At 46.1% G+C, this 25,324-nt stretch overlaps 2 long non-coding RNA genes across 2 annotated transcripts in view; one reads left to right on the top strand and one right to left on the bottom strand.

Moving 5' to 3' along the window:
• LOC127482296 (uncharacterized) overlaps positions 1-20,683 on the bottom strand; it is an 80,636-nt gene extending 59,953 nt beyond the window's left edge. Inside the window, exons 1-6 of the long non-coding RNA XR_007908490.1 lie at positions 19,692-20,683; positions 16,131-16,209; positions 15,803-15,907; positions 15,100-15,275; positions 14,807-14,909; positions 4,844-4,956 (exon numbers count right to left, since the gene is read on the bottom strand). This is a non-coding gene — a long non-coding RNA (uncharacterized LOC127482296). The remainder of the gene's footprint in view (positions 1-4,843; positions 4,957-14,806; positions 14,910-15,099; positions 15,276-15,802; positions 15,908-16,130; positions 16,210-19,691) is intronic.
• Positions 1,527-3,205, top strand: LOC127482299 (uncharacterized). The gene is made up of 2 exons (XR_007908493.1): positions 1,527-1,986; positions 2,371-3,205. It is a non-coding gene; the product is annotated as an uncharacterized LOC127482299 (long non-coding RNA).
• Positions 20,684-25,324: the final 4,641 nt, after the last annotated feature.

Raw genomic sequence — 25,324 nt, 5'->3', positions numbered from 1 at the left:
AAGGGGCAGGTTTCTGCACAGACACCTTTATCCTTGGGAAAAAACCCTGTTAATGGCAGTGCCCTTCCCTCTGCTGCTCTTCCAAACACCTGCATGGCACAACTACCACAGAGAAAACACCTGCAAATGCCCCTGCAACAATCTGAGGGGGGAAAAAATGGGCTAATCCAGCAGAACAAACCACAGCACATGGATTTGCATTTGTTTTCATCCCTGAGAATGAGGCTGTGTCACTCTCAGGCTGGGGCTGAGTTGATGTGAAACACGTACTGCATGTGAAATTTGGATCCTTTTGGAGCTGCTCTGGATTTCAAACCACCCCAGGAGCTGGGAGGATCTGAATCAAAAATGTCTTTCCCCTGGAAAGGATCTCACTTTGACAAACACAGCTCCCATCAGTGCCTCAGCACCCAGAGCTGCTTCAGGCCAACTAGAAATCATAACTCACACATGATCTGCTCACCTAATTGTCATGGCATTACTAATATGTTAATGAGAGGCACCGAAGAAACAAAACAGGTGGCAGCTGGAGTAAACAGCAAAGCTCTGAGACAACAGAAATACCAGATTTCTTAGATCATCCCTGGGAGAAGACAATTCTTTTCTCTCTGCTTTCAGAGCCCTGTTCTAGGAACAAGCTGGCCCAAGGGACCAGGAAACTGGGACACCATGACTATTCTGGATCAAAACCCTTTTCTTTTTCAAAGGCTGCCAGGGTGCCCTCTCCAGTGACCTCAAGCAGCTCAACTTGTCACCTGCTATACAGGTGACTACGAAGGCCATTTATGGATTTAATTAGGGCAGACAAAGAAGAGACATCATCAATCCCTGAAGTACATGGAACATGCCAGGAGCATCCTGTGATCCCAGCTCTGACTGTACAGAGAATGTGGGATTATTGATCTTTAAAAGTGGGAGCAGGTCCCCAACTTTAATAGACAGCAGCGTCTGATGTTCACATGGCAACTTTTATGTTGGACTGTCCTGAAGTACTTGAAAGGACACACAGCTGTAAACCTCTCCTTCCTGTCCTGCTCCACCTCTCCTCTCAAATAACAACTCCCATCCCTCTTATTCAAAAGCAAAAATGTCTTTTATCTGTTAGAAATCTCCCTTGCTTTCTTTCCTTCACTGAGGAGCCTCATTTAGTCTCCATTTGGATTCATTTTTCCACAGAAAAAGCACACAGCAAGCAAATGAAAATATCCTCCATGCAGAGATCTCCTCTCAAGGTGTAGGCAAGGATTGGATTGCACAGGTGATGGTCAGTGAAAATCCAGGTACCACAGGAAAGAATATAAAGGAAATCTTTGCAGCTGAGGTATCTTGGTGGATCCAGGTTCCACCCAGCTGGGACACTTGGCTTTCTAGTGACATTTGCTAAGAGCATCACCCTGTTGGGACTTCCCCAGCTGTGCCCTGCTAGGCAGCCCTTCTTCCTGGTCTTCAGTGGGGGGAGGAGGGAAAAAAGGAGGGAAAAAATGAAAAAGGGGATCAGGAAACACTCACTTGGTCACTGCAAGAACTGCAGTTGACACAGCAATATAAACATCATTGCTGACACGCACTGGGTACAGGTCAGGCCACAGTGTCCAGGGGATACTCCATAACAGGAGCTGTCATATTTATCTCTGGCTTCTTCAGAGCCAGTTTGAGTCGTCAGACGGAGCACACAAAAGGACTATTCAGTGCAACCCACGAGCAGAAATAAAACAGATGCGCCGGGGAAGTTTGCAAAGGCCCCGGCACAGAAGGTTGGCAGATCTCCCCTCCAAAAATCAAGGCCTGGGCTCCTTGGCAGCATCAAGAGCCCTGCAGCAGCCCTGGTGCCAGGGGCACTGCTCACACTGTTTGGATGAAGGACAGTCTGGAGGACAAAGCACTTGGCTTGGCAGTGAACAGGGATGCAGGAACATCACAGATGCAGAATGAAACCAAAGCTCACAGAACACCAGAGCTTTTAAACACTTCCACCAGGCTTGGCTGGTAAGGTCTATTTTGCTTTTTTTTTCTACTGTTTTGGCAAATTAATTGAGTGGAATGGGAAAGCACATTGCAGCAAAACCTCCCATCTGACCTGCTGGGAGTTTTACTCTATGTAAAGCACCCGAGGGGTCAAGGTGCAAAGAATGTGTACAGAGGTGAGGTTTCAGAGGCTGCAGTGGGGCACAGAGCAATTCTGAAGCTCCAGTAAAAGGGGATGCAGTAATTCAGGTCTCAGACCAGGGATTGATCTAAGCAAGGTCACTTTTCTATCTAGAAAGCATAAGGGAAGAATCAAATGCTTTAAGTGAGGAAAAAAAAAAACAACAGTTTGAAATGAACTTCCTACCTATTTTAAGACCAATCCAAAATACTTTTTGTTCCTAGCTGGTATTTCAGGAATGAGTACGACCAGAGGCACCTGGTCTGGTTTTACAGACTGAAACGCTTTTGGAAAGGAGTCAGACATGATTTGGACAGAAACAACGGAGGCCCAGACACAGAGGCTGCCCTGGGAGAGCGTGTACCAGCTGTCTGCTCAGCCTCAAACCTCTAATCATGTTCTTGGAGGGAAAGCAAGGGGACCTGTTAGGGGTGGCTGAGCCCAGTGCGCGGGGCCAGGCGGTGGAGCCAGCGAGTGTCAGCCCGGCTCCATCGCCCTGGATGGAAAACCCTGGCACCGGGACAGCAGCAAATGAGTCTCTGAACAGACAGGGCAGAGGGATTGTAAACAGCAGCACGAGCAAAGATGAAATGTTGGAACTCAGGAGAACAGCAGGAGGAAGCTTGGCAGCGCTCGGATCGGCAAAGCACCTGCTGGCACGGGAAGGAGAGGCCTGGAGTTGGCAGGGAGTGGGTCCCAGTGCCAGCCAGCAGCAATCAGCTCTGCTCCTCACCAGCCTGGCTCTGCTCAGGCACAGCAGCTCCACGGCCTTGCTCCAGCACTGATGGCTCCAGCCCACAAACACAGAGTGCAAAGCCTGCCCTGGGGCAGGATGGACAGCACAGGGATCCAGGATAGTGCAGGATGGACAGCACAGGGATCCAGGACAGTGCAGGATGGACAGCACAGGGATCCAGGATAGTGCAGGATGGACAGCACAGGGATCCAGGATAGTGCAGGATGGACAGCACAGGGATCCAGGATAGTGCAGGATGGACAGCACAGGGATCCATGTCAGTGCGGGATGGATAAAAGAGGGATCCAGGCCAGTGCAGGATGGACAGCACAGGGACCCAGGATAGTGCAGGATGGATAAAAGGGGGACCCAGGCTGGTGCAGGATGGATAAAAGAGGGATCCAGGCTGGTGCAGGATGGATAGCACAGGGATCCAGGCTGGTGGTAATGAGAGCACTGCCTCAAATCAAAACAAATCCTGGGAAATAAATGTATAAAACTACTCCAGTGCCCTCCTTCAGCTCTTTAAATCCTCCCCCATGCTCACAAACGACCCAGCAGCACTGAAGAGCTGGCAGACTGCAATGCCTCTCCTCTGCAAATCATTTCTGAGAACCTGCTGATCTCCTTTGCAGTGCACTTAGGCTGTGCATTGTCTCACAGGGCTGAGTGGACACCTCCCCTGGGCTTGCATTCCTCCCAGCCAGGGGAAGGCAATTCACTGAGAGCCCTTGTTGAGAGCACAGTTTGCTTGGGCTCCATAGCAGATCATGTAGGATCACAGAATCCTAAAGTGGTTTGGGTTGGTAGGAACATTAAAGATCATCTTTGTCCAAGCCCCCTGCCATGGGCAGGGACACCTTCCACCAGCCCAGGTTGCTCCAAGCCCCGTCCAACCTGGCCTTGGACACTTCCAGGGATGGAGCAGCCACAGTTTCCCTGGGCAACCTGTGCCAGGGCCTCCCCACCCTCTAAATCCAGTCCATTCCATCAACTCTGAGTGCCACTAACTCAGGTACTTGTGTTAACACCCAAAATTAGGTGGGGTGAATCAACCCAGGCTCACACACACAGGGTTCTGATCCCTGCACAGGACCTCTTGTTGCTGCCACTAAGTAGGCAAATGCCAAACATGGCTCATACCAATTCCACCTCTCACTAATATGTTTTGTCAGCTCATCATAATCTTGAAAGAAACCTTTAAGTGCTGGGAGTCATCCTGGGTTCTAATTAGGCTCAGTCAGATTTTGTGGTTTAGTCAAGTTAACCCGGCTCATGCTGCTGCAGCTTTAAACACATACACTTGGGATCAGTTCTTCCACTCAGGAAAAGATAAGCTCTACAGTTTCCTCCCCTCAGATAAGCTTAAGAAGAAAAGAAAATGAAGCCATGTCCCTGTCACTCAACATCCATGTGGTTTTGTGTCCCATCTCCACAACAGCTCCCAAACCAGGATGCCCCACACAGAGACCCTTCTGTGCTTTACTGTCACCCCAAGTCAGAAATCCAAGCACAGGATTCTTCAAGAGGTGAACCAGAGAGAAAAACAATCCATGGGTTTCTGAGCCATCACAAAACGTTTTGATAAGCTGCTGCTCACTGCCACTATTGCTGTTTGTATTTTCAGAGACCTCACGGCGTTCTCAGCACTTTGCAAACAACAACCCAGAACTCACAGACTTTTCCAAGCAGATTATAAAATGCAAAAACCCCAAAGGCCATGCAAAAAAGCAGAAAATTCCAAACTGACTCAGTCTGCCTGATTACAAAGCACTTTCTGAAACTCCTTTTCATCTCCCTATAAGAAAAAGAACGGATCTAATACCACTTTTTAAAGAATTACTTAAGCCTTACGACTTTCTGAATTACAATTGTGCCATTTTGATCACCTTTAAAAGCATCTGCAGGGTCTGATGCTCCTCACAGAGCCCTGACAGTGACTCCAGGGAGAAGGCACTGACCTGTTGCAGTGGTGATATGTGTAACACACAGCACTGCTGTTCCCTCTGGATACAACTTGGTAATCCCTCCTTTGCCGTGGCATTCCCTTCTCATCCAGCTGCCAGAAGGAGATCTGAAATGAAAATAATTAACTTCCATCAGTTATAGTTTGCTGAGGGTTTTTTTTTTTCCTTGTCTTAGATAAACAAAGACCCATATCTAAGACCCATGTCTTAGATAAACAAACAGAACAAAACATTTGGCCTGGACCAAATCCTGGCTCCAAACAAATCTGGATAAGATCCTTGTGGTTAGGATCTGTCATATTGAATCCAGTGAAGTAAATTTACCTCAGAATGTGTTCATTAGTCTGATATTTGGAGCCCAAAACCAGAGTGCTGCCATGGACATACAAGCCTTTAGGCTTGGACACATCTCACCTTTAGGGACCTGCTTGGGGAAGCTCAAGGTGAGGGACATCCCCAAGGCACTCACAGAATCACCCCTGAGAGGCACCTGGGGGGGTTCAGCTCTGCCCATCAGCTAAAATGCCTCAGGGCACGTCAAGCCAAATGCTCAGAGCCAGCTTTTCCCTTGTGCTCCCTTATCCTGGCTGCTCTTTGGCTCACACCCAAAAATCCTGCATCCCACCCCAGCCTGCCCAAGCAGCACCATCTGCAAAGCCGTGAGGACACGGGGGTATCTTCCATTCTCACACGGCACATCCTTCCTTCCCTCTGACTTCCCATCCCTGCCCCAACTTCCAGGAAACCCGAGGGATTTGTTGCAGGATTGGAGGGCAGCACACACTGTAAAATCTCAGAGGGTGAGGGGCTGCAGCTCTGAATGAGTTGCCTTGTCTTTGTCGTTTCTACCGAGCTCAAATTTTGCCGAAAAAGGATTAATTAATTAACACTGGACAACCCCACAGTGATTCTTGGAACAGAGGAGCCTCCACTGTGGTGGCACAACACTCCAGAGCTGGGTTCCAAACATTATTCTGGCAGAAGATGTCCCCACCAGGCCAGGATGTGAGATCCTGGGTGAGCTGGGTATAGCTCTGGTGGATAGAGATCCTCCAGGTCTGCTCTGGTGCCACTGGGAGGAGAAGCTCCATCCTGGAGGGCAGATGGTTCCCCTTCTCACTTGGAGGGGCTGAATGACTTTTCAAACCTTTGATTCCTGATTGATGCATTCACTTCAGGAGACACAAAAGTGCAAAGTCTCAGCATGGAGTGACTCCCTTGCTTTCTGGGTTTTTTTTTTTCCTTTCCCACTCCCTCACCCCAGCCCTTGTCTTTTCTTTTCTTCTCTTCTCTCCCTGGACAGTTTTATAATTTTGGCTCGTGGCCAGAGTGTCTGTCCTGATTAGTCTGGGCTGGTTGTGAAACACCTGCAGCCCATTAGAGCAGGAGGATGAAAAAAAAATCAGTTGTCATAGGTAAAGTAATGCCCACTTATTTCTTTGTTGTAACACACCAGAAGGACAGTCGAGAGAAGAAGCAAAAAAAAAAAAGACATATCTTTAGCATCAGACCTGCCATTGCCTGGGCTCAACTGCACACACTGGGTCATGTTTTTATCTGATAGGTGACTCCAATAAATTGTTATCACTTCACACCAGCGAGGGTTCCAGGTTATTAAATAGGACGTGCACTTGCTGCATTTGAATAGTGCCTCGTGCACCTTCTTTTATTTATGTCTGTCTGATGAACTAACTCAGCACGAGGAAGAAACTTCCCTCTGGGCCAGTTATAACTAGATTGCCTCCTGGCATATCCCTCTAATGTCCCAGCTGGCACTGCCTGCACACGCTGCCAGATCCAGCAGAGCCTCCAGAATGGCAAAAGGGCTACAAGGGGGGACAGACACGAGCCCCCTGGGCCACTGTGTCAACCAGGAGGGCTGCACACCCAAAACACTGCCCAGGGGAGAGCAGAGGTGCAGAAATGGCACTCAGGGTGTCACTGGAGCTCTGGGGCTGTGCAAACTCTTTATGATAACCCCAGAAACTGCCCTGATCCAAGCACGTGGGGACAGTGGTGAGGCTGTGGGGGCAATTCTTACCCAACCCAGTGTAGCTGCAGACCAGCTAATTGTACTTCTGGGGATGAGCCCTGCTTCTGCTTGCCAACTGCTCCCTCAGAAGATGTGTTTGTGCACAAGAGTGGCTGTTACTCAGAAGAGGGGCTTGGTGCCTGCTCAGATGTCGACAGCCAAGAGATCAAACAGTCCTTCAGATCCCCTCCTGATCGATTTGCCACGACCAAAACTCACCTGGGCTGAGGGAAAGGCCACTCTCAGCCCTCCTGGGGTGGGGGGGACACCTCTCTGGAAGTGCCTGTGTGTCACAGGGGATGCCAGAGGCAGGATCTGAGAGGACAACTGGAGGGTTAAATAATTCATCGTGGCTCACATCTTGAACTGTGACAACAAAGTGGGGAGCTGAAAGGCAGCTCCGAGAGCTGTGCTGCTGAAAGCAAACTCACCCTCCAAGGACTGGATGGTATTTCAATCCCAACAGCCCATCCAGCCAAAATGCCACTGGGGGGATGTCAAGAAACCCTCAGCTCCTTCCAAAACTTTGCTGTGTTCTAATCAAACTGCCTCGTGTAGCTGCAAGGCAGCTGAGACATTTACACCCCAGCAGCTGGCTTTTTTTTTCAGTTCTGCATCAAGTGGAGAGCAGCCATTTAAAAAAAAAAAAAAAAAAGAAAAAAATAAAGGGAAAAGAAAAACTTGTGATCACAAGGGACTCTGTCAAATATTCCCACTGCTGTCCTGGAGCGTGGAAAAGCAAGTCTGCTGTTGCACACAGGTCTGACTATTTGCATTTTTAATAATTCAAGAGTTTAATTAGTATCATGGCCTTAATCAGAGGCTGAAAATACAGCTGAAGTCATCAGAGCTTAATTAGTTTTAAAAAAAAAAATTCTGCAGTGAAAATGTCTCAGCTAACGTGGGGCTCTGTCCTTAGTTTGATGCCTTGGGGTTCAGAGGAACTTTTATCTGTTGCTTCTGATTTCCTGTTCTAGTACACCTCAGAATAACACAAAATCCCCCAGCAATATCAAGACAAATCAATTCATTTCCCTGTTTATCCCTCTAAACTGTTCCACAACTTTCTTGAACTGGACTCAGAAAAAAAAAAACAAACAACAGATTGAAGATAATATATGAAATTAAAGCAGGTCTATCCCATGAGCTGCATGTGAATTTTCCCTCTACAGGAAATAAAATGTTTTTTAGAACCTCAATAAGTATCACTGGATCTTCAGTCAGGTCAGCAGGAACACATTCCTGAGGGAAATACCTGTATGGCCAGAAAAATCCCCATTTAGTAGTGGGAGTGCTCCTGTGTGGGAGCTCACACTGGTCCCAGTTGGTCACCCAGCCCAAGCTGGGTGGTGAAGCACTGGAGTTTTGGTGCTGCTTCCCTTCCTGAGTGGTGTCAGGAGGAATTCTCACCAATTTGGGCTGAGCTGATGCACAGCCCTGGCAAGAGCCACCCCTTCCCTCCCTGCACAGGTTCACGGTGTTGTACAGGACATCCTGGATGGACCTTTTCAGACAATATGTGGTTTAATGGTGGGATTCATCGCCACCCAAGGCTGTAAAGACTAAATATATAAACAGGTTCGAAAATGGACGAGCAAAACTCATGGAAGATAGGTCAGTCCCAGCCAATTAAACATGGAAATCCGGATGCAACTTCCACTTCAGGAAGTCAGTCAGTCTAATGCTCTTCCACCTCTGATTTACTTGCAAAAAGGAAGCCAGAAAAATTCTCACTATGCCAAAACTGTCCCTTGACTCTGAGCATTAGTGAGAATCACAATAAATCCCTTTTTTTTTTTTTGGCAGGGGGAGGGGGGTGCATTTTCTTTCAGCAATGATATTACAGCCTGTGATTTATTTCCCTCTGCAGCTCCTGAACCTCTGTGTAACCTCCCATCTCCCTGTCCCCTTAGGAATAGCACAAATAAATTAGTGAAACCTACTGGAAGGTGATAGCAATCACAGATACCACTAAATTCCATTTAGCATGGAATTAGGAATCCAATCACTCATGTACATAGAGAAGGTCTGACTGAAAAAGCATTCTGCCTTTGGGAGCACCGGGGCCAGAGGAAGATGCTGGAAACTCAAGATGGAAAAATGTAAGTTGGTTTGTCCACAAGGAAAGTTGCTGTAACCCCAGGACAGTTACTGTTTGATTTATTCCCTGACACATGCCTGTGCACAGCCTGGGTTTATATTTATATATATATATATATATTTATATATATATAAAATACATACAGAACATTTCATACTGAAGGGTTATGTATCCTAAAGGAGACGAGGATCCTGCTGAACTCCTGACCCAAAGAGCAGCTCGTGGCTCTGCTTATCCACTCTCTGCTCCTTGTCTCCTTACCTGCTGCAGGAATTTCCCCCCTCTGCCTGGTTCTGAAGGTGTCCAGGGGGTTTGCAGGAGAGCAGAGGACAAGATGACAAATGAGCTAACACACAGCAGAGGAATGTAAGTGAGTCTCAGCTATTTTTAATTAAGAAGCGATGACAGCTGACTAAATTCCCTGACACTGCAGTTAAAGGCTCCCTGACCCAGACATTATTGGACACACTCCTAAGACCAATATATATCGGTCCCGACGGTGCTGCTATTATTGTCCCCGCCGTCTGGGCAGGTGCAGGGCTCACAGAAATCTATGTTTGTTATCAGCATGCAAACCCTGAGATAAACATGGGGATGCTCAGGAGCAGGAGGAGGCAGCAGGTGAGGGGAGGACAGAGAAGGTCGTTTGCAAGGGAAGCGCTGGAGGAGCTGGTGTTCGGTTCCAATAAATGTTCGAAAGGTTTGGATGAATTTAAACTGCCATTTTCATTTCTGGTTGGTTAAGGCAGTGATAGATGGAGCAGGAGAGTGGCAGGCAGACAGAAAGAACACTTCCTGCTGTAAGGCAGATAAGAGGCAAAGCACGAGGTTGTCTTGGACTGGCTTTTCTCAGCCTGTGGGTCACAGGGAAAGCTCAACTCAGAAAGCTTTTCCTCCAAACCCGAGAGCCCAGCAAAGTGATCTGGATTTTAAAGGGTAGGGATTCACCTGGCAGAGATGAGAACACAGTCAAGGTGCCCAGCTCCCACTGCCACAACAGACTGGCAAGAAACTCTGTTTGAACCTCAGACAGCCTTGGAAAGACATCAAGAGGAAAATACCAACCACAAAAACACAATACAAACCTCACTTTTGTTCTCAGGGCTCGCACAGCATTGAATCAAGCAGCTGATCCCTTTACCTTGAGCTCACTAGTTGGTTTTAGTAGGACAGATAAAGAAAAGGTTCCCTTCTACCCTTTCCAAAGGATCACGGAGGGGAGGGATAAACCGGCACACGCGGCAAAGTCACCCCGATCACGTACGAGCTTGGCATGGGCGAGACAAATACATTAAGGGACATCATCAGGAACTTTCCAGCCTGGTTGCAGGGTGGGAGGGGGCAGAGCTGCTCCCTGCTGTTGCTAAGACAGTCCCCCCACCCGTGCTCTCTGCCAGCCCAATCCACAGCCTTTCTCCTCCCATTGGCTCAAGAGCCGCATCGAACCACCACGACAGGTTTTCCTCCTCCTCCTCCTCCTCCTTGCCCTGCTGCCTCCTGCCTATGGCCTATTACCAGGGGAGAGCAAACCAGACACGTAATCAATAGTTTGAGGGAAGGAGCAGGGCTGTGTGGTGCTGCATTTGCATTCAGGCCCTGGCTGCCTCTGTCTCTGCCTTCGGAGCAGCAGGGACGAGCCGTACCCGTGGAGGGGAGGTTGGATGGCAGGCTGGTAACACAGTGCTGCAGGAGCACGACCCAAGGACCAGCAGCATCCTGTCTGAGCTATCAGGTGCATGGAGAAATCTCCTTTCCAGTAGCCTGCTTGAACTGGTGTCCCCAGCTCGGTGCTCACTAGGGCAGCTCTGACAATGAGAAGTACCACGGCACATACAGCACCATAAGTGATGCCTCTCTAAAGGGTTTCTTGGTCTGAAGGCACCTGGAACCCTCTAGAGCAGGCAGAGAGCACAGAAATGCTCCATAAAGCCAGAGAAAGTGGCCCTGGCTTGAACCAGGATGGCTGGTGACAGTGGTCACAGAAATTTGGGAACAGTGGTTCCTTCATCTGGTGAAACCCTGGTAGTGGGCAGCAAACACAGCAGTGGGACAGCTCATCACCCCCACCACGGACCAGCTCAGGCTTTGGGAGCAGGCACAGAGAAGACACTGACGAGCTGGAACACATTTCCAGCAAAACAGGCTTGAACTGACACCGTGCACCAATGGAACAGCAACTCAAACCAACCAAATATTGCCACTGGCTTTCAAACAAGCTGTGAACAAGAAGTTACTCATCGCTGACGGGCACCTCGGGCACCGGGGCACCGAGCGGGGTGTGAGTAACCACAGACTGGCCCCAGGGCTGAAAGCTCTGCAGTTTGACTTGCCCAAGCCCAGCAGAGCTGATGAAACCTCCCCAAGGCTCTCTGGGCAAACAGCAGCCCCTGGGCTATTTTCTGCCACCACGCAGGTGACTCAGCATCCGGAGCACGGAAGCAGAGCTGCTGTTGCCTTTTCTGTCCAGGACAGTGAGTGACTGGCAGCACAAGGAGCTCAGTCCAGTTTGCAGCCTGGTCCTAAAAGCCATGGGGACAGGTTACAGGAGGTCAATGAACCCAGCAAAGCCATCCACTGGATGGATGCTGTCCCCCAAACTCTGCATCTTCCCACCCTGCTCTCTGTCCTTTACATTGCACAGAGGTTCAGTTAGAAAGAGCTGTAACTTAAACAACTTAAAACTGTTGTAAAATAATACAAATTATTAGGCAACGCAGAAAAAAATTGTTTTATGGGACTTACTTTCCAATTCCCTACCCCTAATCTATATATTTATTTCAGGGCTGGGGGTTGGTTGGACACAAAACAGTGGGTCACTTATAAAAAATTCGTGTCTGACCTGGATAAATCCATTTTTATGGAATCCACGGGGATGGTTTCTTTAATATAAGATGTTAAAAGGAGGAAAGAGAAGAAAAGAGCGCGCATAAAAAATCAGGTTCGAATCCCTGCTTGGCCTCACCCGGCAAAGGACTTTGAATTAGGGCTACAGTCACTTAAATGGCTTCAAATATTTTGGGATCTCTCTCCCCAGTTCACATGATCTAAGTTTCATCCTGAGGCAGAACAGCAAGAATGTTCTGAGGTCTCAGAAACGTTCATGGCTTCGGACAAACGCATCAGACCCAGTTTCAAAACAAATCTGTTCCCTTTTTGATCTGACGTAATGGTCTAGATGTCTGTGTTTTGATTCCTCCCAATTGTGCTCTCAAACTGGTACAGAGCTCCATGAAAGAAAATTAATGGACTGGAAGGAAACCTACACTTATTTATTTTTTTTTTCTGTCTCTAACCATGTGAATGTTTCCCAGTTACCTTTAAAAAAAAAAAAAAAAAAAAGGCATGAAATTGTGCATCAACCAAGATGATAAAAACAAGCTCAAATAAGAACTTCTACCACGAGTTAAACCTGCTTCAGCCACTCGAGGAGACAGAGCCTTTTTGATCAATAAAAGCCTTTTAAATAAAATGAAAGCTCTTTCAGATTTATTCAAGAAGCAACCAACAGTGGGAAAGATCCAATCCCTGAAAGATCAAAGTCTGATCCCTGGCATCGAACTTTTCTCCTCCCTCTTAGTTCCTACACCACGAGATTTACCTGGACCTACAAGATTTGCTGCAGTTGGAAGAAATAATTAGATCCTTACCAGGAACATGTAGGAAATATCCCACAGAAAGTCAGAGCTGCCATGGAGCACCTGGAGCAACAGCAGCAAGATATATATGAATACAAGGAATAATAGGATGGATATTGATAATATGATGATTTCTCCAGGAGTTCAGATCATTAATAAAGCCAAAGCACAGGAATACATCTTGTAACTACTTTATGTCTCTGATGCCAAAGGTTGGTAAAAGGTCTCCAAACTTCAATTTCCCCTTTAAATAGTTCTCTGCAAGGTAACTCCCTGTTACTGGTCCCATTTTCTTATTAAACAGAGGCACAGAAGAGTGTTAAGAATTGTCCCAGGTCACAAAATAAGCAGCAAAAGACAACCAAACCCTGAGTCCTGACCCACAGCCTCTGTCCCAGGGAACAACATTCCTTCCCATGACTACTAAAAATATTGGGGTCTTCTGTGAGAGAGACTTTGATGCTGATTTTTGAGGTGAAATGATCAGCCCAGCCTGGGAAGCAGTGTAAGTGAATATAACACCCTCAACTTCCTGAACTCTTGGACAATAAACAGCTTCACAACTTGTTTCCCACAGAGACACCTGTATTTTAGGGGCAGATAAGAAATGCCACATGGATATACATGGCCCTGTTTTCCTTTTCTCTGGCTGCACACACACACTTATATCCATATATGAACAAATATAAAATACATGTGGATAAATATATATATATATATCAAAGTTATTAAAATTAGAAAGAACTTTAATGTTGGAGTCAGCATGGCCTGAAAAAATGCTAATGGCACCCAGAGAGCTGTGGGAATGAGCTGCTTGCTCTGTGGTCAGCACAGAAATTCAAATACCTGTTTGGAGGACAGCACAGAGCCAAGACCTTTCCCTCAAGGTGCTTCTTCCCACCCCTCACCTGCTGAGGAAAATGAACTTGTATCCACTGGTTAAGCCTTGACCCCCTTCCCTGGGCATGTGCCACCCCACAGAGCTCCCTCAGTGTCACCACAACACCCAAAAATTAGAGTTTTGGTCACTGAAGTGCAGGCTTATCTAAATTAGCCAGGATGGATACCTTTGGTACCAAAGCCTCCCACAAATGCTGACTCTTAAAGCAAAACAAGCAGAAAAGAATAAGCAAACTAACAAGTCTCTGGGCTCATTTGTTTAGAATGACAGAGCAACAAACCCAGTAATTTTATTTATTTATTACAAACAGCTTTTTATATCTCCTAACCCAAAATAAGCCCTGGCCCAGCTGTGGTGCCATGTTAAACAGTAATTACTCTATATAAAGATGACCAAATGGGAATATTTGTGGGCCAGCAGCATGGAATTATTTTAGGACTTACACAAACTTTCTCAGGGAGTGGTGAGACGAGCTGTGGGCAACGTGACCTAAGAAACAAGTGGGCACAAGAGGGGTTTTTTCCTCCTTGTTCCAAGCCCCTATTAAAAGCCACCTAGGTGACACTAAATGACTTTCCCGAATTTTGGCTCAGGGGAAAAGGGGAAAAAAAAAATAAAATGAAGAAGTAGAAGTGAGATTTGTTTACTGCTCTCTAAAAGAGGCTTCACTATGGGACATGGTTTGAGGTTGACTACCTGGAATGTCTGCTAAACCACACCCAAATGTATGGCAGAACACGAACAACACCCCTGGAATATTTCATTATGCCGAGAGGAAACAGAAAAAATAATTTAAAAATATGTAATAAATAAAGCCTCATAAATCAAAGAGTGCCAGAATGGTTTGGGGGGACCTTAAAGAGCATTTAGTTTAAACCCCTCTGCCCTGGGCAGGGACACCTTCCACTAGACCAGGTTGCTCAAAGCTCCATCCAACCCACCTCCAGCTCTTCCCCACCATGAGCTGCTGGGCAACATCCATCACTAAAATGTGGATCATCAGGCATTTTCCAGGCAAGGACTGGCACAAAAGCACCAACCCAGCCCAAACACAAAGCCAAACCCTTCATGGGGAGTGGCCTCGTGCCAAGTTGGACCTTTCTGCTCGACCTTTGCTTGCCCCGCTGCTGAACTCCATCAATCCACACTGCAGAGGAATTTTCCATCCTGTTCACACTCAGCTCCTGATCTTTTGGCAACATTTGGGCTCCCTGGCTCTGTGCTGCTGAGAGCCCATCCATCCAAACTCCCTCATCCCCTCAAACATTCAGGAAGGCGAGTCCCGTACCCTGGGGCACGTCCTGCCTCGTGGGAGGGTGGGAATTCTGTGGGGAACCCTGGAAGAAGAGGCTCCCAGCACTTCCAGAGTGGCAGTGCTCAGTTCAAGAAACCTGCAAAAAAAAAATCAGTGGCACTCTTCCAGCTTCCAAAATATCCCCTCCTCCTTCTGTCACAGTAAAACAGAGTGAAAAAGGAAAGTGGTTTAGCAAGTAGGAACACAGCGATTCAAAATAGAACCAGAGGGGATTAAAGCAAATACCCAGACTGTCCTAACCTGTGTTTACTGCCCAAATACTGTACCAATTCCTGTTGTTTTCAGGGGGTTCTTCCTGTCTTGGAACTTCTTCTCTGGGATTAAACTTTGCCCGTGCAACACATGACTCATCTGACTGCAGGACCCTGCAGGTTTTGCAGATGCTGCTCATCCCATCCTGCAGTCTCTGAGCCCCAGGCAACACACTGCACATGGGTTTTTGCTGGAGGGGTAGGGGAAGAAAAAAAAAAAATGACAGCATCTGCCTAACACTAAATTTCCATCCTTAATTAAGGACTTCAAAAATCAGGCTGATTTTCCGAGCGGGATGGTGGGTGGGGGAAAAAAAACAAAAAAGAAATTAAGAAAAAAAAAAGAGAGTTTTTAATGATCTCAGTGAAGCTCGTTTTCTGGTTAATATGCATTTTTGCACTCAGGAATTTCATAGAATCACAGAATGATTTGGGTTGGAAGGGTCCTTAAAGATCAGCCAGTTCCAACCACCCAATTCCATGTTAAAAATCTGTTGCTGGAAGCACGTAACAGCAATGGATTTGTGCAATAGATCCCAGTCTTTTGTGTAAATATTGTGCTTTTAAAGTACTTTTGTATAAATACAGTACAAACACATCCACGGGATAAAAAGTTTCTGAGCTCTTAATTATCAGTTCAATTCACAACTGGCAAGACTCTTCTACTAGAAAGGAACAAAAAGCTCATCCCTCCAGTTGACTGGAGGGAACATCTCACCTCTAAACAGCTCCTCCTTGGGCTGTTTGCCAGTGGGAAGGAGCACCTGGAATGGGGATGGCAGCTTTTGGTGTGCAGTTCACAGGAGGGATTTCACCACAGATCCTGGAAAAAAAGGGAAATTCACAGTGGAACGAGATGTGACCTGCACATTTTACTGAGTCACGGAGTGCTGGAGAGCCCAGCTCTCTGAAAGCCTCAACTGGAGTGTCCTCCTTAATCCCTTCCTCTTTGGATATATATGAACTTCCTCTAAACACAATCGAGGTAACACAACACAGAAATTACAGGATAATTAAAGAGAGCCACGGAAAACAAACATACATACCCTTTGTTCCTCTGGGCTGTGGAAAAAAACACAATGCTGGGCTTTACTCCTTCTCTCTCAATCTGTCACCAACACTTGGCTACAGGGGAGAAAATGGATTTAAATTAAACTCAAACATTCTGTCTAGTTCATTACTAACACCTTCTGTACAGTGCTGAACTCTTATTTATTTGTGCCATAACCCCAGACTGTGTGGGCAATAAAGCCACAACAACCATCAGCAGGTACAGGCCTGGGTTATAATCTGAATTCAAATATGAGTGATAAAAACAGCAACCAAAAAAAAAAAATAAATTAATTCTCTGAGTTCTGCAAAAGTTCCTTGACTTCCCAAGCCCCAGAAATGTTCATTGCAGCCCTTAAATCTGAGAGATGTGTGTGTGTGACAGATGGCAGCTCCTGCAGCACGAGGGATGCACCACCTCTGTACAAATATTGTACTGTGCAAATATTCATCAGTTAATTCCGGAGACAACTGTGGCAGGTGAGATCATTAACACCACCCCTAATTTCCCTGAGAAGTAGGCTGAGACAGGAGGGTGGAGAGGATTGTCTAAACTAAATCAGTGAGTAACAATGAGAACTCCAAGGCATCCTCCCATCTCAGAGTCCGGGCAGGGCTTTCTTGGCTTTTTTTTCTTTTTTAATTAAAAAAATGGAATCTTTGGCACGGTTTGACCCGGCGCCAGCTGAAGTTTGGAGACATAAAAAAGCAAACAAACAATGGATTTCAGCTCACACCATAACTAATGAAGCATTTATGTTACACTAAAATGTGGCTTAGCTTAAGTATCCATTTTTAACTATCAGCCGAAGTGAAAACATTAATTCATGCAAATCAATGTTCCCTAAACAATAATTTTCCTCCAGAACATTTCTTCTTTTTTAACATAAACTCTTATCTAGCATAACCCATTTAAAGGATTATATCTGCAGAGTTCAGCAATTAGCTCTGTAAATTGTTTTCCTTGAGTGTATGGAAGGTTCCATTACACAGTGAAATATAAAGTGTATGCTACAGTCAATGAAAACCTCTCTTGGAACGATGATTATCTTTCAAAAAGGCTGGGATAAGGGCCAGATTACCCCAATGAACTCAAGCCAGCTATTAGAGTTCTACTTGTGCATCCAAAGTCCCCTGTTATTCCCTGCAAGTATCCACTTTCAGTCCATCTTCAGGGGTTTTCAAGTGTAATTGTTTGTATGTGATACCCCCAGAGCGTGTTTTCCTAAAACAGGGCCATAAAAATCCACTCTGAGGGAGAAACAACCAAGCAAATAAAGCACAGAAAGAGGGAAGGGACGTGCATAAAATACCCAAAGGTTGGGAGATGGCACTGAGGGCACTTCAGATGCCCCTGGGAGTGAGGATGAGGATGGAGAGGCTGCACCTCGTCTGGGCTAATTCAGGGAACACTCATGAGAGTCACAGAGGTTTGTAGGAAAATAGTATTTCGTGGGGAGTGTGTCAAAGATGGCTGGAAGTCACCTGAGTCATCCTTCTACTCCAGACATGGCCACAACCTCAAAGTGGAATGTGCTGGTGGCCACAGGAGCTCTGGAAATCCTCAGGAATGGAGATCCCACAGCCTCGCTGGGCACCTGCTCCAGGGCTGCACCACTCTCCCACTTTGGGATTTCTCCTCTAATCCCAATTTCCCTTGTTGTAGTGACAGAAGATTATTTTTTTTCCAGTTGTTGAGGGCAGCTTCATTCAGCTCTTCCTCTCAGCCAGGTGGTTCAGAGGAGATGCCCAACACGACACCCTCTTTGGGAGCCTTCCCACCCTGATCTCAACCTCGACTGCTCCTCCTTGGGACACTAAACTGTGGCTTAAGTATCCATTTTTAACTATCAGCTGAAGTGAAAACACTCATTCATGCAAACAATAATTTTCCTTTAGAACATTTCTTCTTTTTTAACACAAAATCCTTGGCACAAAACACAACCCCCTCTCCTTGTGTCCCACGGACATCTTTGTCTAAGAGCCATATCCATCCATCCCTCCACTGCAGCACTCCAAGTGAACTATTCCACCATGCCTGCCATTCCAGAAAACCTTGATTAAAGCCCTTAGAACTAAAATAGTAATTAAATCAAAGTCCTGTTCCATACCTGAGGTGACACTGGGCAGCACCGAGCGTGAGCGACGGAGCTGTGAAGACAACACAGGAGCCCAAACTTGACTTACATGTCACCTTTGAGGCTAAACCTCCTTTCATGATGCCCCAGAGGACAAAATGAGAAGGGAAGTTCCTCGTGGGGAGCAGCCACACGGGGTCAGATGCTCAGCAGCTCAGATTTGGTGACCCCCCTGCTTTCAGCACAGCCCTGCCTGTTTACACCGGCTGACAACGTGACCTATATAAATGAAAACTTGAGGCAGCTAAGGAATATAACCTTGATTCATTCCAAATCCCTTCCATTTAACGCTGTCACTTCTCTTTTCCATGCCAACACGCTCAGGGGACCGACACATTTCGATACTCTCAGCTGGGAATCGTGTTCTTGCAACGCTCGTGGATGATGCACATACTGTCTCTATTTGTGTCCCCCCTTTCAGATGGCATGGTGCCCACAAAACAAGCTGATTAGCACTTGCCCTGGGCTATCAAGGCAAGGCAATGGTATGTTTAGATCAGCAAACTGCATAACAATATAAATGTCATCTATTCTACAAGAAGCTTTGGCAGAACTTGCATCTTGATCTTCGTTGCGTGGATGTGCCAAAAAGAAACATGAAGACTTGCAGAAGAAAGACAGGAATGGGATTTGCCACCCCTCCTGGTTGCCAAAACACGCTGTACAGCAGTGGGTGCCTCGTTAGAATCCCCAAGGGCCATCTACTGGATGTCAGATTGGACGTGAACACCACTGGGACAGATATAAATATATATATATATATATATATATATATATCTCCTTTTTTGTTCAGCCAGGCTCATGAGCAGAAACGAACCACAAACAGCGTGTCTGGCACAGTTCAAGACATGATCTGTACACTTGCCCAGAAAAGATGGCATCCAGCCTAAAGAGAATAGCCCTGGGTGGTCACTGGCTGGTTGTGCAACATCTCTGCTGACAGGGCAGGCTGCAGCAACCCCCAGCAGCTACAATGGATAATGGGCTCAGGACAGGGAGTTTAGGACACTGGAGCTGGAGTGCAAGCCAGGCCTCTAATGGCCTGGCACTCATTAGCATCTGGTTCTTCCTAGGGACCTATAGGACATGAAATGATGGTCCCATGCCAGTCCCTGGTGAGCCAATGTCAGCACCATTCTCACAGAGAGCATCCATCTCATGGGCTGGGTGAGGGAGCCAAGGGCTGAGGGGAGGCAAGGCTGATCTGTGGCTCATTGTCAGCCAGGGGACGTCCCAGGACAGGGCTGGGGACAACTAGCAGGGTTCAGAATTGTTGCCTTGTACAAGCCTTGCTTAAATCTTCAGCAGATGGGACAAGATGCAGGAACCACAGAACCACAGAATGGTTTGGGTTGGAAGGGACCTTAAGTGATATTCCTCAAACAGAGAAGCTGCTGGCCCAAGGGGGCAAGTTCTCACCTGGGATGGGAAAGGCTCCAGTCCAAGTCTGGGTCAGAAAACAGATCTGAGCCTAAATGTGGCATTTTCATAGAATCCAGCGTGGTTTGGGTTGGGAGGGACCTTAAAGCCCATCCAGTTCCACCCCCTGCCATGGGCAGGGACACCTTCCACTAGCCCAGGTTGCTCAGAGCCCCATCCAGCCTGGCCTTGGACACTTCTAGGGATGGGACAGAGATATAGAACAGGAAATATGCAACAAAAGAGAGATAAAACTGTCAGACAAAGGTAGGAGAGAGAACTCTGCAGGTAAACAGAGCAAGCCCATAGCACGATGTGCTCTGGGGAGTAACAAACCCACAGCAGCACAAACTGCCTCCTAGGGTCACAACTAAACAGGACACTGGGGCAAATTCCATGATCATTTACTGGAATTCACAGGTCTTTCTCTGCAGTTTATGTTTTGTTCACACACAGGAACCAAGGACTCTGTCACAGGTAACCCTCCCAGCTTCTCTGTGCCAGTTCTCCCACCAGCCCGAGGCAGAGCTCTCAGCACCCAGGAATCTTCCAAGCCTTTCCTCCTAGAGCAAACCCAAGAGCTTTCTGCACAGTTTGTATAATTTCACAACCAAATGCTTCATCCTGACTACTTACTAATGACTATTACTTGCTTGATTCAAGTTCTATTTTTACAGCAAACATACAAACCCCTTGAACCAACTGTTCCAACCACAGTTTATGAGCGAGGTTCCTTCTCTGAGATGCTCCTTGTTGCTCTGTTTAACCTCCCTGCATTTCTATTTCAATTTACAAGTCTTGGGTCAATGCTGGAACCACAGACAGTACAACTCCAGAGTGCCTCTCCTAAGCAGATTATGCAAAGTGTCACTTAACATTAAATTCCTATTTGAAAAATTGTTTTTTTTTTATTCTTAGCTATGCCCATAAGAAATCAGAAAAAAAAAATACTTCATATTTCTAATATTAAAGGGGAGCTCTTAACTTTTCCTTAGTCATGCCCTTCTGCTATGGCACATTCCTCATAAATTCATATTCACAATACTTTATGTTAACAGCATCTTTTATTTCTGAAAGTAGAAGTGGGCCTGAAAGGCTTTTGTTTGGTTAGCAATATCCAGATGCATTAAACTTCTATTACATAAGGGGATTTGTGCTTCACATTAAAGTTTTCAGGGGAGAGATATTTAAAAGATTATGAAATATGCTTGTGAGGGAAAAAAAAATAAAAAGAGAAGAAGAATGTTGGAACATATCCATCAATATTTCAGTATAAATTGTTGAAGCACCAGAATTACATGGTGCAATTATCTTGCACAATGTATAGCTCCTAGCACTGATCTTTACATTTTACAGAAAAAGTGGTTTAACACATTGCAAATGAATGTGTTCATTAAGTTGTTGGGAAAAGCTCTGTCATAATTGAATAATGAAACTGCTGCACCTTTTGCATCTGCTTAAAAAGTCTTTGCTACTCTGACTGTGTCAGACATAAGTGGTCTTTTATGGGATATTGTTGCCAACATCAATCTTTATACAACATGAGATCCTTTCTGACTCTTGCCCACGGATCCCATTTGGGCTCTCCCCTGCAACAAAGCCACTGGGATGCTTGTGGGTCCCTTCCAACTCAGGACATTCCATGATGCTCCAGATGAGCTGGACAACTGGAGTCAGGCTCCAAGAAAGCACCATGGAAAAAGACTTGGATTTCTCTCAAGGGTTTTGATCTTTTTAAGCAACAACAATTAGAGACAATTTTGTTAATCAGTCACAGAGTCATTTTTTGAACTGTTGTTTTTTTTTTTCCCCCTTATATTCTGCCTTTGCCTGTCCCTTGACCTACCAAAGGGTTTGGTGAATCAGCCTGGGGTGTGATCACACCCCATGTCACTGCCAGGCCCATTTCTGGCCTGTATATTTAAGATGACAAACAGGGCAGGTTTTGCAATGGTAATGTGGGACACAAGGAGGGCCCAGACAAAGAACCCCATTGACGTGGCCGTGTTTGGGATCAGGCCCACTGCGAATCTGAAGAGGGAATAAGAAGCAGGATGGCTATTCCCTGGCAGTGAATATGCAAAGTTCTCTGCTCACATACAAAGGGAACAGTTCTGCACTCATGTAGATCATGGGCCATGGATAATCAGCCCACTATTCACTCCCCCAGCTCTGCGGAAGCGCAATCAGGAAAGCATTATGAGCAAAAACCTGCCCTGCAGGGATAGACTTGCTTTAATAATGTTTATGACTTGTCCATATTGTATTTATGTCTGGAAGTTGATTTCTTGGGTTTTCCCACCCTTCCCCCGCTCTCAGCCCCAAGGACAGCCTGATGCTCCACCAGGATAAACGGGGGAAGCACCAGTGACTGCTGGAAACGACTCTCCCCTCTGCAGGCTCCAGATCCCAGCCAGAAACAGCACTTGATTTTTTTTTTTTTTCCTGACACACAGGTCAAACCTTACCTTTTCCTGATCCAAAACCAAGCCCAGGCTTCACAAAATCACAGGTTTGGCCAGAAAGTGCAACACTTCCTCTGCTCAGCTGCTGCCCTCCTGGCTTGGAACCAGCCCAGACTGATGCCCCAAACAGCAACAGCAGAAGAAAATGGTTGAAGGTTTCCCTCCCCCAGTCTCTTGCCAGGCTCACAATTTTCACTGAGCTTTACAAATGTGCCATCAATACCAGTCCTTTTTTTTAAAGCCATCAATCTCAGTCGCCCAAATCCATCAGAGGAACCAAATCCCAGAGAGGAACCAACCTGCAGAGCAAATACAGAGAGAATGAGAGACAGGTTGGGAGAAAACCCAGGCAGGGACTGTGTGCTCCCAGCCAGGTTCTGCAGCAGAAAATCTGCTGGGTTTGCTCTCCCTGGGTGATTCCACTGGGATTTCACTGCTTTGCTTCCAAAAACCTGCCCCAAACTTCCCAATCTTCAGATGCTTTCAAGAGTCACCAAATGTTGGAGTTTGATTTGGCTCCTCTGGCAGGTGAATTTTGGGTGGGATTTCAAAGGCATCCACTGGAATTAAATCTCCATGGAGGGAGATACAGAGGAATTCATAAGTTATAGGATTTTGGGGGAGTTTTGGTGCCTTTCACCATTGTCCAAGTGCACTAACACTGCTCTAAGCTCTGAAAATCCCTGATTCTGTGGGTGCCTGTTTGCTTGGCTCCAAAGCTGGCTGTGCATCCAGGGATGGGTTAAACCTGGCTCCTGCCACCCCTGGGCCTGCAAACAATCCACTCCTGAGCACAGAGCACGGCCCATTCCAGCACCAGCACCCCAAAACTAAAGGCCATTTACAGAATTTTGGGATGGAGTGTATCTGGGCTCTCCAAGCTCCAGGCTGCTCTGTGAGTCCTTCCAAGCCCTGGATCAGAGGTTGGTTGGACACAAACACTGTGGAGAGCAGACAAACCTGAGCCTCAGAACCGCACTGAGCACAGAGAGGTCGCTGCCAAAATGAGAAATATGGATTTTTTTCCATGGCTTTGAGGCATTCCCTGGCTTCTTCAAGGAGATGGAGCACTGGAGCCCCTTCCAGTGGCTCTGCTGCCCTGTTCCTGGCAGTGTGTGCATGCAGGCAAGGGTAGGTGGAGGTGAGAATCTGGGGCTCTTGTCCCCCACAGCTGGACTTAAACCCTTGTTCTGCTTTACAGCCCTAAGGTTCTTCTAAAAGACACAAAATAAACAAGTCAGTCACAGTTTCCCTCTCCCCTGCACCACCCAGCACCCGTATTTGCCTACAAGAAAACCCCCAGAAAGCCACAAGGTTTCCTTTTTATTTACCTCTTTTATCTTTGCTTATTTTCTCTGGTGAAAAGTAACCCAAGCTTGGCTCGGTATAAACCCAGCCAGAAACAAAAAACCCTCTTGAATTCCTCTTCATTATAAATGGATTGTCAATGTGTTAAATAAATCAGTGAAAATGGAAATCCAAAAATAAATAGCCATCCTGCTGTTGCTATGACAACTCAAATTTTTTACCTGGACAGGGATTTTATGTTTCACAGTTAGTAAGCACTGAAAAGGAGGGTCTCAATTTATTTTTTTTTGTTGTTGTTGAATCCTGGCACATTTCACCACCTCCCCCCAACATAAAAAAAAAAAGGGGGGGGATTATTTTTGGTTACTTTTTAGCAAATGAGGGGAAGATCAAAGAGAGGAGCTATTTTTCACTCCAGACAGGAGAAAGGAGGCACATTTACAACAACAGAGCTTATAACATCTACCCAGCCCAGAAAGGACAGAGAGCACAAAATATTCCAGTGGCATTTCAAGGCTTCAACGTGGCCCTGCTTGCAAAAGGCAGGGCATGTATAGAATAAGATTAACATGTCTCAAACCCCTATTTTGGCTCATATATTAAGGCAGTTTTACTGTGGTAAAAAAGAATGTCAGCAGAAGGGAAATATTTTGCAACTTGTGCCACTGTTGGTGGCAGTGAAATGGGTGCCTGAATGACCCAGAAGCCCAGACTGGAGAATAAATACATTGCCTAGGCCTTAAAATGGTAGAAATCAACCCAATTCCCCCAAAATCCACGGGGGAAGGCTCAGAACAGGTTGCAGTGGAATGAACTGCAGGGTTGTATTTCCCATGGGGTGGGGAAGGAACATCCTCCTTCTCTGGGGTGGTAAATTGAGAGGAATTCAGCAGAGAGGCAAAAGCCATTTAGGGGATCCCAAGTGTGACCTGGGAACTCCTCGAGCAGCTCAGAAAAGTCACATAAAGGTCTTTTATTCCCTTTTACCTGTTTTAAATAGCCTACTTGGTACCCCCTTGTCTGGAGGCTGGTGGGGGGGTGATTCATAGATCAGAGAACACCTTCATCTCTTGGCTGGCAGGCATTTGCAAGAAGCCTTTCCTTCACCCCCAAGAGGTATCAAAAATAAAAATCAAATAAAAAAAGAGAAAAAAAAAAAGCCAAAATAAATAAAAAGGTCAGAAATTCAAAAGGCAGTTCAAAAAAAAAACCCCAAAAACACCTGAAAAAGGGCATCGCTCCAGAATGTTTCCATTGGCCAATTTCTTTGTTAAACATTTACAGAAATTAGATGAGTTTTTAAAACAAGGTGGGCTTGAGCAAAATATTGTCTTCAGTTTGAAACTTTGTAGCTTGTTTTCAAAACAAAACAAAGCAAAAGGAAACAACCACACCAAAACACAAAAAAACAACCCAACCAACAAAAAAAACCAACAAAAACCAAATCAAACAAAACCAAAACAAAATAAAAGAAAAAAAAACAGGGGAAAAAACCAACCTCACCCCCAATATTCAGAATTGGGAGTAGGAAGGAATAAGCACAAAACCCAAACTGCTCACAGCAAAAAAAAATCTCCACAAATCAGCCTCTTCCACAAAAAATACCTTCTGTCACAAAAATGTCTTGACCTGCATTAAATTGAATTAATTAATCTCGGTCAAAATCCGGCCTAATGGCAATAAAATGCAAAATACACCCCAAAACAGACACAGTGAAGTGATAAATTCCCACAGAATCACATCCAATATATCAGCTCAGGTTAAAGAGCTTTTTCAATTAAATGCTTGCTTCGTTTTGTGACTAATATATGCTCCTAGCAGCCCAAGCCCCTCTGATTTTTATGGTTGTGTATCCACACA

Source organism: Manacus candei, unplaced genomic scaffold (genome assembly GCF_025592945.1).
Source record: "Manacus candei isolate 608988 ecotype Guabito, Panama unplaced genomic scaffold, ASM2559294v1 h1tg000086l, whole genome shotgun sequence".
Classification (NCBI taxonomy): domain Eukaryota; kingdom Metazoa; phylum Chordata; class Aves; order Passeriformes; family Pipridae; genus Manacus; species Manacus candei.
Note: the sequence above shows the minus strand (reverse complement) of the source record. Positions and strands in the feature narration are given on the sequence as shown.